The sequence below is a fragment of the Magallana gigas genome, chromosome 2 (genome assembly GCF_963853765.1).
Source record: "Magallana gigas chromosome 2, xbMagGiga1.1, whole genome shotgun sequence".
NCBI classification, from domain to species: Eukaryota; Metazoa; Mollusca; class Bivalvia; order Ostreida; family Ostreidae; genus Magallana; species Magallana gigas.
Genome location: NC_088854.1, coordinates 19974093 through 19990503, shown reverse-complemented (window position 1 = coordinate 19990503; position 16411 = coordinate 19974093). Strand labels below are relative to the sequence as shown.

At 33.9% G+C, this 16411-nt stretch overlaps 1 protein-coding gene and 1 long non-coding RNA gene across 3 annotated transcripts in view; one reads left to right on the top strand and one right to left on the bottom strand.

Annotated features, from left to right (window-relative positions):
- Positions 1 to 16411, bottom strand: part of LOC105320441 (dipeptidyl peptidase 2) — a 329741-nt gene that overhangs the window by 120594 nt on the left and 192736 nt on the right. The window lies entirely within an intron of this gene.
- On the top strand, positions 7016 to 14662 carry LOC105340081 (uncharacterized). 2 transcript variants are annotated; one of them, XR_010710844.1, is made up of 4 exons: positions 7016 to 7208; positions 7326 to 7447; positions 13413 to 13508; positions 13648 to 14662. It is a non-coding gene; the product is annotated as an uncharacterized lncRNA (long non-coding RNA). The 2 variants fall into 2 exon arrangements; XR_010710843.1 differs by having other exon boundaries at positions 7016 to 7212.

Below are 16411 nucleotides of genomic sequence, written 5' to 3'. Positions count from 1 at the left end.
AAATAACACTTTAAAAGGTCGACACCGCTTGATAATTACAGCACTAATGTCGACACGAGAGATGTCGGTGTATTTCATTTTTAATTTCCTTGGTGTACACAAAGGTCTGATTCTGTTAAACTAGATAGGGTACATTTACTTTCAGGTTAGCTTGACAGTCATAATGTTAGACTATAGGTTATAAACGCTGAAAATTTTGGTCTTCATAGAACGGACATTCAGTGTTTCCGAGTCCGATTTTTTTAATTCGATTTAGATTAAACAGATGTAATAAAGGAGAGGTTATATCTTTTAAAAATGAAAATTGCATCAACACAATATATTTACAGTGTCATAACCAACTGCAAGTGAACCCAATAATATCATCTCTAGGGGAGGGTGTTTTGATGTTTCGGAACCCAATGTTTTTATTGTTATTTTCCCTAACTATAATTTCTACACTGGGACCTGTCCACCACTAGTAAGTGGCATGAAAACTTCAGCCCACAAGGTAAGAGCCTTTGTTGTTTCCGAGTACAATGTTCTTTGACCTTTTTTTAACATTATATAAAAATATCACTTTAAAAAGTCGACACCGCTTGATAAACAAAGCACTAATGTCAACAAGAAAGGTAAATAAGATGGTGTTTTTTTCATTTTTAATTCCCTTGGTGTACAGTATGGTCTGATTCTGTTAAACAAGATACGTAGGGTACATGTACTTTTTGGTGAACTTTACAGTGGAAGTGCTATCTAAATGCTTAGTAACACTGAAAATTTCAGTCCCCATAGAACGGAAATTCAATATTTTCGAACGCAATATCTATAATTCTCTTTGTGTTAAATGAAAAAAAAATGACAAAAACAAACGCAACCATCTGAAAAATCCATAAAACAAAATACAAATTTATAGGAGAACAACATGGAACTCCAAAAAGAATCAGAGGCCTAGGAGGAGTGAGCATCCTCTGCTGACCGGTCGTACCCGCCGTGTGCTCCTTGAGATAATTTGGCATGTCATAATCGATGTAAATGTCAAAATCGGGAAAATGTCACAATAGGAAAAAAAACGAAACGTTGATTTTTTGGTTTGTTTGGGATGGTCAAAATACAAACCTTGAGTCATTACATTGAAGGTAGCATCAGGTGCTTAGGAGGAGTTAGCATTCTCTGCTGACCGGTCACACCCGCCGTGTGGTCTTTGTCGTAATCTGGACAAAACGGAAAAGTCCGTAGACAATTGGGTGTTAATTATGGTCTAACAATTTGTATGAAAAACTTCAGTAAGAATGCAATCCAGTGGAAGATTTTATTTGCCCACAAGGTCTTTGTATCGACCAAAGAACTTACGAAAAGATGACTTCAAACGAGACTGTTGATTGTCCCGTTAATCAACTTGTTTGTCAGTAGCTTGCCTCGCCTTAGAAACTGTTCATACGTATGCCCTTGTATATCGAATTAACTGAGAGACAAAAACACCATATTCAGTTTATGAAGGTATATTGCTACATAAGTAAGGAAGGCTGACTATAAAAAAATTGAAGTCAACGCGTTTATCATAAAGTTTTGTTGTTAGGTTACCATCAATGTCCATTTCCAGTAAAATATCCAAATATGAAATAGATGACGCAGACGCTGTGGTATCTTTTATTTCAAGTTCACTGGGATATATTGAGTCGACGTCAGTAAGGAAATAACAATTGTTAATTGATAATACGTCGTAGATATACCTGAATGTTGAATTGAAGGCCACAACGAGTGATTTATTTTTTCACGTACAAGTTTTTTTTAATAAAGTCTGCTTCATAAGAATACAAAAAAAGGTCTGGTAACAATGGGGCACATTGGTACCCATGGGAATTCCAACAGATTGTTTGAAGACTTGATTTCCAAAAACTACATACAAGATGATGCCTATCAGAAACTCAAGCATCTTTTTAGTGTCAACTTCAGAGTACTTGTGTGTGCAATCAGAATGGTTTTTAACAAAATATTTTTTTAGATTTCCAATGACAGGTAAGCATTTTCATGACTTCCATTTTTATAAAAGAAACAACAATCTGTAATATCAAAAAACCTAGATTTTAATTTCTCATGGGGAATGGTTGTATAAAGTGATGAAAAGTCGTACGTTTCAATGCTATTGATTTTGGTAAGAATTGTGTTAAATAGATGTATTACAGGAGGACCTATATCTCTTTTAAAAAAATGTATCAACGCAATATTTGGACCGTGTAAGATCACTTGCAGGTGATCCTAACAATTTCAGCTCCAGGGTAGGGTGTTTCGATGTTTCGGAGCCTGGTGTTTTATTGTCTTTTCCCCTAACCATAAATTTTACAATGACAGCTGTCCACCACTAGAAGGTGCCATGAAAACTTCAGCCCACGGGGTAAGAGCCTGCGATGTTTTTTTCTTTATTTTTTTTAGTCAAATGTTCATTTACTCTTTTTTATACATACATGAAAACAACACTGTAAAAAGTCGAAAACGCTTAATAAACACAGCACTAATGTCGACTCGAAATACGTCGGTTTATTTTATTTTGAATTCCCTATTGGTGTACAATAGGGTCTGAATCTGTTAACAGTGATAGTGCAAGCTTTTTGGTTGGTAACACTGAAAATTTCAGAACCCATAGGACGGACATTCAATGTTTCAAAGCCCGATGTGTATAATTCTAATTTTGTTAAATATATGTATCACAGGAGGGTCTATTTCTGTTAAAGGAAGTTGTATTAGCACAATATGTTGACAGTGTCAGACCACTTGCAATTTCAGCTCCGGGGTAGAGAAGTTTCGATGTTTCAGTGTCTGATGTTTTAATTATCTTTTAGTATTATTTATCAATTGAAAAATTACAGTAAGGACTGGATTTTTTAAACTAGAGATTGTATCATTATGTAATTTAATGTGGTAATGTTAACAACCAGTAGACGACCCTGATTATTGCAGGCCTCATGGTAGGGGGTTCCATGATTCCTGTTCTGATGTTTTAAAATTCCATCATCGTATGTAGATAGGTTACAAAAGGGCCCGGATCTTTTGAACTAGACATGTAATCCTAACAATAATTTTACAATGGTAGCTTACCACTACTGGTAGGTAGTATGAGAACTTTAGCCCACGTGGTAAGGGCCTCCAGTGTTTTTTATTTACACTTTTTGACATACTGTAGAAGGTCGACACCGCTTGATAAACACAGCACTTATGTCGACACGAAAGAGTTGGTGTTTACATTTTCAGTTCACTTGGTGTACAGTAGGGTCTGTCTCTTTTAAACTACATGGGGTACATATTCTTTTATCATAAGTTTACACTGATAGTGCTAGACTTTGTTAGTAACACTGAGAATTTTAGTCTCCACAGAACAGACCTTCAATGTTTCCAATCCCGATATTTGTAACTCTTATTACGTTAATTATGTATATTGAAGGAGAGCCTATATATCTTTTAATGTAGAAGATGTACCAACACAATACTTTGACAATGTCTCGGTGTTTCTGAGCCCCATGTTTGAATTGCTATTTAATATTAGAAATATATTGAGATATTATAGCAAGGACTGTAGATGGTATCTTCGCTGTAATTTTGATATGGTAGTGCTTAACAACTAGTAAATGATCCTGAATACTTAAGACCTCAGGGTACGGGATTTTAATGTTTCCGATTCCGATGTTTACAAATCCAATTATTTTTGTAGATGAATTACAAAAAGGCCTGGATCTTTTGAACTAGACTTGTAACCCTAACCATCAGGCCTGGATCTTTTGAACTAGACTTGTAACCCTCAACATAAGTTTTACAATGAAAATTGACCACCACTAGTAGGTGCCATGAGAATTGCGTCCACAAAGTAAGGGCCTCCAATGCTTTCGGGTCTGATGCTTTTTACTCACTATTACATAATTATATAAAAACAACACTGTAAAAGGTCGACACCTCTTGATAAACATATCACTAATATCGACATGAAAGATATACATGTATACGTCGGTCTTTGAATGTTCAATTTACTTAGTGTACAATAAGGTCTGGATCTTTTGACATACAGAGGGCATGCGTTCTTTTATCATAACTTTACACTTATAGTGCTAGACTCAAGGTCAAAAATATTTTGTTTTATCCAGAACAGATACTTATCATTCAGTGCTCGTTTTGTAAAAGTCTATCTCAAAGTTCTTGAAAAGATTTTTTGTGACCCTTTCTTTTGATGTTATTTTCCAATATATCTGCCCTTGTTCATGGAACAGACTCTTTTTGGGGGGAATATATAAAAGCCCATTGGAAGCTTTGTGCTATATTTTATCAATATTTTGAAATATGGCCCTCTTTTCAAAAAGTATTGCAACTGAATCAATGTCAGAAGTTGGAGGATGACAGAATGTCTCATATTAAATAGAATATTTGGCTACGGCACATTTTCCAAAATATGAAAGTAGAAATCTATAGAATAAATGCATATTAAACATTTGAATATATATGTATGTATAAAACAACTCGAAATTTCATCAAAAATTATTTTCATTTTATTTGCACCTTTCCAAACTAACTTTCTTAAACATGTCAAAACACTTGTGAACACATACCTGTATAAATTCAATTTAAAAAGCACTTATTTGTAAATCTACCAAATATAAGTAAATAATCTGTAACACAAAAGCTATCTGAAAAATAAAAAAAATAATAAAAAGATAAAGTAGTTAAATTATAAATGACTATTTGCAGAAGCTGTTTAAAGCATCTGAGCAAGGTCCATGAATACTATGCAGGTATGTTAAGGTTTCCCAAATGAGTTCACAACGATGTGTAGAAAATAATTTGTTATTCAAATATGTCATTATTAACTTCGAAGTAACAATCGACTTTCTTTACAATATTTCTAAGACAGTGAATCGTAATAAGTGACTATTCGTGAGCATAAATAAATCCGGTTGTTCTCTGTTATCAATAAGCGATTCTAAATTTCAATACAAGTGATACTTAATTTCATATTATCAATATTAAGTATCAAACAATCAGCTTTGTATTAGGTAAGTGACTATTTCTAAAATAGTGAGTTGGAGGCTCCACCTGCTACGTGTACACTAATGAATGGAGGTATTTAATGCATCTACAAATCATGCGATATTAGGATAATTTGCATGAACTTGGGAGAGAACATAAGTATCAGTATGACTCATGCAGGGGGAAGTCTGGCCCAATTTTGTGTAATTCGAGCTTAAAAAGTACCTAATTTGAAGGATAGGGCACAATGTTTGGACGAGGAATCACCTATATCATATTACCGGTGTACGAAAATCATTAACGATCTTAAATAAAGTCTTACTGCTTTTAAATAGAAATACTGAGTTTAGTTTTATTAGACAGTTTTGTATATCATATGAAACAAAGTTGTATAATAATCTTAAGTAAAGGACAAGAGCGTACAAGGCCTGACAAATCCCCCCGTAACCAGGATTTTGAAATGGCATATGAACATATAAAACAAATCTTTACATTTGAAAGTGTACACCAGGACATGTACATGTATGATATAGAACTGCATTTTCTGACAAATAAATAGTAAACATTAATACATGCACTTGGTATTTATTTCCTTTGGTTTATTTGTTTGCTTTCTAATCATTACAGCATGATCTCTTATCTGTGCTAGCGCTATTTCTATCCGACATTGAGTGTAAAATGAACATTACGCAATAATTGTCATAATACAAATGGTATTAGATATTTTTTACATAATAGCCCAACAAAATAAATAGCGCCCATTTGGGAGGGTAACTGTTGACACCCCTCGAAAACCATTGTTTACCCCCGCTTCGCGTCGGTTGACAATGGTTTTCTCGGGCACTTATTATATAACGTTAAATAAAATGTTCACCGGGATATGAACTCAGTTGGTACGTAATCAAGTCTTCCGAGAAGCCCTTTGGGCTTCACAGGATATGATCACGTGACAAACCAGGTCCGATAAAAATTTTCAATTGCTGTTTATTTCTTAAATATTATATTATTTTACAATACTACGTTATATTATTCAAAATTGTATCATATAACACAATACTGTATCATATCATCCAATACAATAATATAAGAATCATTTTATATAACAACAAACTCATCTTTCAAACACGTTTGATTGAGGTACTTAGGACAATTGTTTTAGCATCCTTGATAATGAAGAGATCATTCTCTGTTTCTGAAGCAAGCCGTATGTATCAAATTCAAAGTTATATGATCCATATAAGTTTGTCAGGACAGCTGTTCTCCAGATATCAAACCTACATTCGACTACTCAAAAAATCTACACGTGCTCCATTATAATAACCTCCGGAATCCGGAAAATATGGTTCAGATTTAGCATCCATACATGTTGAGTGCATCAGTATCAAAACCTGCATCATTTATACAAAGTTGATAAACACTAAACCAAAAACTAAGATGTGTCCATCAAAGGGCATCTGCTCCAAAAAAAATTAACCAACTCCAAAAACCTTAAATGTATCATCATTCAGCATCTGAAACCTATGGCTCAGATTAAGCATTTGATCCTGTCAACTGCATATCTATCATCAGACACACCTGTCATGCAAGTATGGTGGAGTTAGGACCAGTAGTAAGTAAGATATAGTCATCAAATGGCACCTGCTCCAAAAACTTTGCTCTGCTCTTAACATTTTTAAAGCCAACATCCAGAATTCAAGTTCCAGATTCAGCATCCAAGTCTTAAAAGTTCATTAGTTTGTCCAGATGCACCATCCATGCAAGTTTGATGAAGGTAAGTTAATTAATAATTTAGATACAAGACCTGCACCACAAACTTTTACCACGTCCAGACGCCAACGGTATAACATAAGCTCCAGTCAACCTCGTGTCAGTGAGCTAAAAAAGTTTTGATTAAATGTCAATTGCCACTTGCCCCAATGGGATTTACATAAATCATTTGCAATGTTATGATATGCATGTGACATGATTAAGTACAATAATTAAAACGTTACTGTAGTGACGTCTATGATCAATACAGTATGATGAAAATTACAGCTTATAGTTTCGTTTAACATCTTTAATCTTCTCATGAAATACAGGACATTTTCATTTCCGCATCTTCAGCCTCTTTGCACACAGATAGCAACAGACTTGATGGCTCGTGCCATCGTGAATGATGCTGCCTGTTTTAGCTCTTCTCAAACACAGGCCATTTGGACCTTTCTACATGGCAAATTGCTGCGGTAGGTAAGCAGAGAATGTCACAACTTGGTGTTCTAGACAAGTGGTTTACGAGGGCATGGTGCCCTGGCTGTATGGACACACAATTGAGTAAAAGTTGTCCTTAAACTTCTTGGTAGAGTTCATGTCTTGAGTGTGACAACTTCAACATCTTAGCAGAATTCGATGGAGAATGCATCTTCCATTTTCGTTCGCCAGACTGGACGAATCTTCAAGCAGAAGATACAGTGGCGTTGAAGGGGTTTGTTCTTTATACCTCATTCACATTCCAAGTGGAACTGAAATAAAACAAAAATGTTAAATATTCACTTGTTTGTTATATTAGGTTGAATCACTGGCATGGGATACCTCCATATTGTGACATAAAACGCTTAAATTAAGTAAAATATATACATATATATATATATATTTCGCAGGTTTCTAATTTAAAGAAAGTGACTAATTCCCTGCAAAGGGTTGACCTTCTGTACCGCGTGCATGTTGCACCATCACATGTCAGAAACTTACCGGTGTAAAGTTGACAATGTCCAATCCATCTACTTTTCGTGTTATTTTACCTCCCATCTGTAACTTGCAATTTCACTGTGTAAAGTCAACACAACAGTCATAGCCGCGGGTTTAGCATTTTACTTCTGATTCTCATGTACCTAACATATGGGGCCTACATATTGCATATCAATTTCAACAAGAGACACCCCTCTAACTAATGAAAATCATTAAAAATCATTTCATGAATTTTAGCAACACTCATAAGCCTTCAAGTACAGCAACTTTCAATTTTACAAAAATATTGACGGGTACTTTATCCGAAACTGTCCCTTGCTTCCTTTAACTTACACTAACATTCTCTGAAAAGTCATCTTGTCTTAAAATTAAAAAGCTTATCCTGTTCTGAGAAAAGGGACACCACATTTTGCCAATTCCATTGAGGTTCAAGAAAAATATGGCCATTTAAGTGAACCCACCATTTCCACTTTCCTCTATTTAACAGAGATTCATAGGGCTCCCCATAAATAAAGCATCTTTATCTAATCTTTTAGAGGTCCATTGTTGTTCAACCTCCTTAAAAAATAAACCTTATTTAATACTACAAACATCTACTTGATATTATCATGATAAAAGCATCACATCACTTAAAAATACCATTACATGTATACCCTCCCCCTATCTTTTGATTTTCACAAGAAGCATTAGTTTGAACACTTTTACCTAATTTAAACTTGTGGCAATTTCCTTGAGTCATTTTCACACATAATAGAAAACAACCATCACTGATATTTAAAATTGATCTCTTTTGGAAAATGGATGATTTGTAGCATTTTTATTCACAAAAAGACATGCCGCCCTACATCTGATTTCTTGTTTTCATGAAAAACTAAGCCTAAAATCATATTTAGTGGATATCATATATATTCTGGTTTCTCCTTTTAACTTTGCTAAAATAGTAAGACCTACATGTGTGATTTCTGCTTTTAATTAAAATGAAATTCAACCACACCTGGGTACCTGGGGACGGATGAGAATACCATGAAAAAGGTTCAAATTTTTCTACATTTTTGATGCATATATACAATGAAACGGTACAAATATGTTGTTTTTTGTTCATTTCAAGAGTAATTATCATACAGATGTTATTTCAAGGTCAAATGTACATTTACATATCCTACATGTAATGGTAATGGAGTCAACTGGAAAGAGGGGGTGGCTTTTTCAATTCTGTATAAATACATCTAAAATATCATTTATGGATAGGAAGGAGCAAAAACTTGATTTTTTTGACTTATTGTATAATTTGATAACTGCATCTGTCTACATGTAAAGTTCAGTTGAAATAAAAATATGCTGTTTAAAAAAAATTCGGTCATATAAGTCAGGTGGCTTAATGATATTTCATAAAATCAGACAGCGAAATGGCTGCAAATTCATAAATTTAATGATTCAATTGATCAAAACTGTTTTAAAGTATTTATTCTTATCTCATTAATTAACTGAAGCCTATTAATCGCACCAGGGTATGAAATACCTACTCTCTAATCCAATTTACTCTAGTGGTGGTCATTCTACACATTTAAGAGGGAGTTACTGCCCTTGAATATTTTTGCTAATAAATCATGTAATGACATCTACAGCCAAAAAATTCATCCATTTTCACAAAATATATTACTTATGGTACAAAATCCACTCAAAATTACACTGAAATGAAAAATCTGAAAATACCATGTTGTCTTGAAGGTGGCACAGGACAGGTTTTTTTTTATACAATTCATTGTAGCAAGGGGATGCGTGTCTTCGGAACTCTGTAACTAGAATTTCCTCAGTTCCCATTCAGGTCAAATACCTTTAATTCACTCTTTATAAGGCCAATCACCAATTTCTGAAGAAAATTACTAGTCAAAACCTGTAAAATTCTCTACATATTGGTTTTTATTAGATTTTAACCCTTTCATATTTTGCTAATTTTTCAGCTTTTTAGACCTCCCCCAACTAATTCCCTGCAAAGGGTTGACATTCCGTACCGCGTGCATGTTGCACCATCACATGTCAGAAACTTACCGGTGTAAAGTTGACAATGTCCAATCCATCTACTTTTCGTGTTATTTTACCTCCCATCTGTAACTTGCAATTTCACTGTGTAAAGTCAACACAACAGTCATAGCCGCGGGTTTAGCATTTTACTTCTGATTCTCATGTACCTAACATATGGGGCCTACATATTGCATATCAATTTCAACAAGAGACACCCCTCTAACTAATGAAAATCATTAAAAATCATTTCATGAATTTTAGCAACACTCATAAGCCTTCAAGTACAGCAACTTTCAATTTTACAAAAATATTGACGGGTACTTTATCCGAAACTGTCCCTTGCTTCCTTTAACTTACACTAACATTCTCTGAAAAGTCATCTTGTCTTAAAATTAAAAAGCTTATCCTGTTCTGAGAAAAGGGACACCACATTTTGCCAATTCCATTGAGGTTCAAGAAAAATATGGCCATTTAAGTGAACCCACCATTTCCACTTTCCTCTATTTAACAGAGATTCATAGGGCTCCCCATAAATAAAGCATCTTTATCTAATCTTTTAGAGGTCAATTGTTGTTCAACCTCCTTAAAAAATAAACCTTATTTAATACTACAAACATCTACTTGATATTATCATGATAAAAGCATCACATCACTTAAAAATACCATTACATGTATACCCTCCCCCTATCTTTTGATTTTCACAAGAAGCATTAGTTTGAACACTTTTACCTAATTTAAACTTGTGGCAATTTCCTTGAGTCATTTTCACACATAATAGAAAACAACCATCACTGATATCTAAAATTGATCTCTTTTGGAAAATGGATGATTTGTAGCATTTTTATTCACAAAAAGACATGCCGCCCTACATCTGATTTCTTGTTTTCATGAAAAACTAAGCCTAAAATCATATTTAGTGGATATCATATATATTCTGGTTTCTCCTTTTAACTTTGCTAAAATAGTAAGACCTACATGTGTGATTTCTGCTTTTAATTAAAATGAAATTCAACCACACCTGGGTACCTGGGGACGGATGAGAATTCCATGAAAAAGGTTCAAATTTTTCTACATTTTTGATGCATATATACAATGAAACGGTACAAATATGTTGTTTTTTGTTCATTTCAAGAGTAATTATCATACAGATGTTATTTCAAGGTCAAATGTACATTTACATATCCTACATGTAATGGTAATGGAGTCAACTGGAAAGAGGGGGTGGCTTTTTCAATTCTGTATAAATACATCTAAAATATCATTTATGGATAGGAAGGAGCAAAAACTTGATTTTTTTGACTTATTGTATAATTTGATAACTGCATCTGTCTACATGTAAAGTTCAGTTGAAATAAAAATATGCTGTTTTAAAAAAATTCGGTCATATAAGTCAGGTGGCTTAATGTTATTTCATAAAATCAGACAGCGAAATGGCTGCAAATTCATAAATTTAATGATTCAATTGATCAAAACTGTTTTAAAGTATTTATTCTTATCTCATTAATTAACTGAAGCCTATTAATCGCACCAGGGTATGAAATACCTACTCTCTAATCCAATTTACTCTAGTGGTGGTCATTCTACACATTTAAGAGGGAGTTACTGCCCTTGAATATTTTTGCTAATAAATCATGTAATGACATCTACAGCCAAAAAATTCATCCATTTTCACAAAATATATTACTTATGGTACAAAATCCACTCAAAATTACACTGAAATGAAAAATCTGAAAATACCATGTTGTCTTGAAGGTGGCACAGGACAGGTTTTTTTTTATACAATTCATTGTAGCCAGGGGATGCGTGTCTTCAGAACTCTGTAACTAGAATTTCCTCAGTTCCCATTCAGGTCAAATACCTTTAATTCACTCTTTATAAGGCCAATCACCAATTTCTGAAGAAAATTACTAGTCAAAACCTGTAAAATTCTCTACATATTGGTTTTTATTAGATTTTAACCCTTCCATATTTTGCTAATTTTTCAGCTTTTTAGACCTCCCCCAACTAATTCCCTGCAAAGGGTTGACATTCCGTACCGCGTGCATGTTGCACCATCACATGTCAGAAACTTACCGGTGTAAAGTTGACAATGTCCAATCCATCTACTTTTCGTGTTATTTTACCTCCCATCTGTAACTTGCAATTTCACTGTGTAAAGTCAACACAACAGTCATAGCCGCGGGTTTAGCATTTTACTTCTGATTCTCATGTACCTAACATATGGGGCCTACATATTGCATATCAATTTCAACAAGAGACACCCCTCTAACTAATGAAAATCATTAAAAATCATTTCATGAATTTTAGCAACACTCATAAGCCTTCAAGTACAGCAACTTTCAATTTTACAAAAATATTGACGGGTACTTTATCCGAAATTATCCCTTGCTACCTTAGGATGCTTCCACACAAATTTTCCTGACTGGTTAGTTTCTGAGAGGAAGATTTTTAAAGATTTACTCAATATATTCCTATGAAAAAATTCGACCCACCATTGTGGCCCCACCCTATCTTTAAAAGGTCATGATTTTCACAATCTATACTACCTTAGTATGCTTCCACACAAGTTTTAGCTTTCCTGGCCAATTTGTTCTTGAGAAGAAGATTTTTGAAAAGTTCTTAAATTTTTTTCAATAATTCCTAATTATCTCCTCTTGAAAAAAAAGGTGGTCCTTAGTTTTCACAACTTTGTATCCCCTTTGCCTAATAATGCTCTGTGCCAAGTTTCGTTGAAATTGGCCCAGTGCTTCTGGAGAAGATGTTGAAAATATGAAAAGTTTACAAACAGACAAGCAACAGACAAAATGTGATCAGAATAGCTCACATGAGCTTTCAGCTCAAGTGAGCTAAAAATCCAGTTATACATTAGTACCCGACACAATTCATGCTTTTCACAGAAAGCAACTCAACAGCTATGCACCAGAACCTCAGGCGATTGAAACTGTCTATATAGAAGCATCATTCCAAATATTAATAAGTACACTGGGTTATTGCTTTAGTCCACTGAAAGGAACTTAACAGGTATATACCTGGTATTAATCTGTACCCTAGGCTATGGATAGCTCTATTGGGTGAAAAATAACAGCTACAAATTAGTATTTTTGGCTACTGATACTGTCACTGAGAGCAACTTAACATCAAAATTAGTACCCTAGGTTATTGGTAGTAGTCTCTTGAAAGCAACACAGCAGCTGTACATAAGTATAACTTACCTCTTGATATCCGCTTTCTGGTAAGAACATAACCATTGTACCATAGTAAACTTAGCTTTTCCTATGTTCACCATGACGACCTAGCTTATTGATAAGGTCCACTGAGAGAAACATAATAATTGCAAAATAGTGCACTAGGCTATTGATATGATTCACTAAGAACAATATTATTTCAAAATTTTTAAAAATGCACTCTCTTTTTCTACAGTTTTGAGGTTTCTCCCCTTTGAATAAAGATCGGTCTTTCATTTCTGCAATTTATACTTGCCTTCCCATAAGGATGGTTTGTGCCAATTTTGGTTGAAATTGGCGAAGCAGTTTTACAAAAGAAGTTCAAAATGTTAAAAGTTAAAAGACGGACAGACGGACAATGGACAAAATGTGATCAGAATAGCTCACTTGAGCTTTCAGCTCAGGTGAGCTATAAATCAAAACTGAAGTAATGAAAACAAACCACATTTTCCACAGAGATTCAAAACTGTTACAAATGAGGAAATAGAGAAATTTTTCGACTCCAGGCAAGCAAAATCAACAAAAAGAAATACAGCATGGGGATTTTTCAAGGTAAATGTGTTTGCAGCAATTTGACATTTGTATAAAAATCTTTAAGGGTCAAGATTTGTTGCAGAATTTACACAACCAAACACAAGACCCCCAAACATTACACAATGTCAGTCTCTAAAACACAACTCACTCCTTTTAGATTGGAACATGGAGATCTATGGTTCTGTACTAATGGTGCAACATTAGACCTGCAAACAGCAAATGTGTCAACTCTTGCCAGTCATCTCTCGTGATTTTATTGTGAAGCCAGCCCCAAAGAAAAAGTTGATGATGATGTTTAGCCTTTGTACCACAAAAATACTTTGATCAATATCAAAGGAGCAATAAATCGCCATCTTGCTGACATTTAGAGAGATGTAAATATAGTCCATGACAAGGAGTTCAGAACAGCCAATGGAATCTTGGATGGTTTCTTTAAAGAGCGAACCTGACTTGATCTGTCAAAACCAACATCACACAAAGATATTATCGAGATACATGATCTGCAGAAGATTTATAAATACCTCCAAGGTGCCACATCATCACCAGTGGTTTTGCGCCATGCTGTATGGTACTTTCTGTCCATCAATTTTATTACCAGAGGTTTAGAGTTCCACCATAAGTTTAATCATAACAGCGTTGTCTTCTGCACAGATGAAACTGGCCAATATGCTGCATTACAACACAAAACATTACAAAATAATCATCAAGGTGGTGTAGATGCCGATGACAGCCATACAGACAAGATAATGTACGCAACTGATAATGAAAACTGCTGTCATGTTTATCTCTTAAAGTTACTGATGTCAAAAACAGATTCAAATGCTACAAATCTTTTCAACCAATACATATAAGAGAGAGTTCATTCTGATATTTGGTATTCAGCAAAACCCCTGCCAAAGCGCACTTTCAACAAGTCTCTCGGGGAGATTTGCTTTGCTGCTGGTGTGGAGCATAAATACACATCCCACTGTTTACGGGCCACTGCAAACACTTACCTTAATGATCAGGGATTTGAAGCACGACACATCATGTTCATGTCGAACCAAAGGAATGAGAGTTCAATGAGGTCATATAACAGATCGCTCTCCTCTAAGCAAAAAAAAAAAAGCATTCTGCGATGGCGTCTGCATCTTCATCCCCTTTTACGATCGTAGCTCTTCCACCGCTGTCGACCAGGTTCTCGAACTTGCCACCACGAACCCATGAAAATCAGGCTCAACTTGAAAACTTACAGTCACCATCTGCACATGAGACCACAACTCTCATATCGTCAAATTCCACAGCCACAACATCGTCCTCTAGCCAGCAACATTGAAAACAGTTAACATGAACATGCAAAACATTAATCCAACAGCTGGGTTTTTCAATAATGCAAACTTCAGGGAGAGCACATTTCGTTTTACTCAGTTGTGTTTACTGTATTGTTACGTGTTGATAATGTTTATTCTTAATGAATAAATCATCTTGTTGGAACATACTCATGTATTGTTATTGAATTCAAACTTTTGCGATTAAATATAGCATTTCTCAAAAAAAAAAAAAATCTTTCTTCATAATATTTTTGAGCACTATATTTCCCATGTCACAACAGCTGATTTTTTGGCTCTTCCATCAATTACCAACACCTGCTAGTAAAGGCGCAAATTTTAAAACTACGACCATTAATAAAATAAAAAATAAAATCAATAAAAATATAATTTGTTTGCTCGCATTGGTGTGTCATAGGACCGACAAATCCAAAAAAAAAAAAGCATTCAATGCTTATATGCACGATACATAACCATTGTACCTTAGAACAGTAAGCTAATCATATGTTCACCTAAGAACACCATATTATGTTATGCACGACACCCTAGCTAAATGATATGGTCCTCTAAGAGAAACATAATAATTAAACAAAGTTATTGATATGAATCACTAAGAACAATATTATTTCTTTAGTATACAGAAACACTCATATCATCCAATGGGACCAACATGGCATTTCATTATAATATCTATAGTTCACTAGGATTAATAAACATAGATAACCACAGATCACAAAGCTCACTAAGACGAGGCATCACCCTAATGAGGCATCACTTTTATGAGACCACCTTTATCATATCATATGAAAATCATACTTTATGATCTTAGATATTCCTGGATTCTGTTGGACACAATATCGTATATCATCTGTTCAAAAAATTGTATGATATTAATCATATGTTCATAAAATTATGTTAATCAATACAATAATATCAAAATAAATATTGCATCCTATCATACTTACAAACAATATCATATACTACAATAAAATACCGTAATAAACAATGATGAGATATGATATTGCAACATATGATATGAAATTGTATTCTGTTATACATTATTGTATTTGATCACATAATACAATATCATATTACATAATACATCATAACAGTGAATCATATAATATTATTATAATATTGTATCTTTTAGTAAAATATTGTATTGTATGACACTGTATCATATTTGATACATAATATCATATTATATCATATGAACCAATATAATTCAATACAACATTATATCATATCAAATGATACAATGTCATGTGAAAAAGTAAAAAGTTATATAATACAATATTATATTATACATATTGTATCATGATACAATAATATATATCACAATTAAATATAATACAATTTTATGCGATATGATAATATATCATATAAACCAATATCATATTATACGTCAATATCGTATGAGAGCAACCCAACAACTTAGCACCTATTTACTTGGTATTAATGAGTACCCAGAGCTATGAATACGGTCTATTGAGTGAAATAAAACAGCTACACATTAGTATTTTTTGTCTATTGATAATGTCACTGAGAGAAACTTTACATCAATAGTGGTACCTAAGGCAATTGGTAGTCTTCTGAGAGCAACACAACATCTAT